The sequence below is a fragment of the Homalodisca vitripennis genome, chromosome 7 (genome assembly GCF_021130785.1).
Source record: "Homalodisca vitripennis isolate AUS2020 chromosome 7, UT_GWSS_2.1, whole genome shotgun sequence".
Taxonomy (NCBI): domain Eukaryota; kingdom Metazoa; phylum Arthropoda; class Insecta; order Hemiptera; family Cicadellidae; genus Homalodisca; species Homalodisca vitripennis.
Window position 1 is genome coordinate 122,207,395 of NC_060213.1, and position 938 is coordinate 122,208,332.

The following is a 938-nucleotide window of genomic DNA, read 5'->3' on the forward strand; positions in this document are numbered from 1 at the left end:
TATTAATTAATGTCTCATATTTAAAGCTAATTATTCTGCGATTTGTTTTACGTATGATTGTGGTGCCAGAATTTCGCATGTAACACAGGTTCAGTCTCCATTCTGCTGGCTAATTGAACATCCTGTGATCCTGGCATAGGATTGACATAATCTAGTTGAAGGAAAGTGTTTTTATTTTGAACTTATCAGGGAACTTTGCGATATTTAGAGATAAGTCTTAATGATTAGGAATAAAAATAGTGTTACGACTACGTTGTAGTATGTAGTTAATTGTAATGTTTTAGTCAGTCAGAAATTAAACTAAACATGGCGATTTCTGTACATATAAAGTGCGGTTTCAGTGCATATTAGATTATTATAATTACTATAAAACTTTAAAGACTAATATTTCCTTTGATTAGTTAAAATATACCATGTTTTCAAACTTGAATGATCGCCCATATAAAACTGAAAAATAAAGAGTTCGGAGTTTCTTATAAAATAATCTTAAATACAAGATAATATTCTAAAAATCATTCTACGTATATATATATATATATATATATATATATATATATATATATATATATATATATATATATACGTACACACATATAACATCAATAAACATTGAATCACAAAAAAGTACTTGCTCCGCCGGGACTCGAACCCGGATCTCTCACTTTCCGGGTGAATGTGCTACCATTACACCACAGAGCCCTTACTTTCTACGTTTCAATAATTTTTTTTTAATGTTTCTTTCACATATGTTTTTAATAAGCAAACTAACATATGATCGGAAGACCAAATACCTGTCAAATGACTTTTATATATATGCATTACATTGGTATAAGTGTGGCAATAGCCTAATTTAATTTCAATAAACATTGAATCACAAAAAGTACTTGTTCCGCCGGGACTCGAACCCGGATCTCTCACTTGCCGGGTGAATGTGCTAC

The 938-nt window shown here is 30.5% G+C and overlaps 1 non-coding gene across 1 annotated transcript; it reads right to left on the minus strand.

The window, feature by feature from the left end:
- Positions 1 to 628: 628 nt before the first annotated feature.
- Positions 629 to 699, minus strand: Trnas-gga. Its single transcript has one exon. It is a non-coding gene; the product is annotated as a tRNA-Ser (tRNA).
- Between the last annotated feature and the right edge of the window lie 239 nt (positions 700 to 938).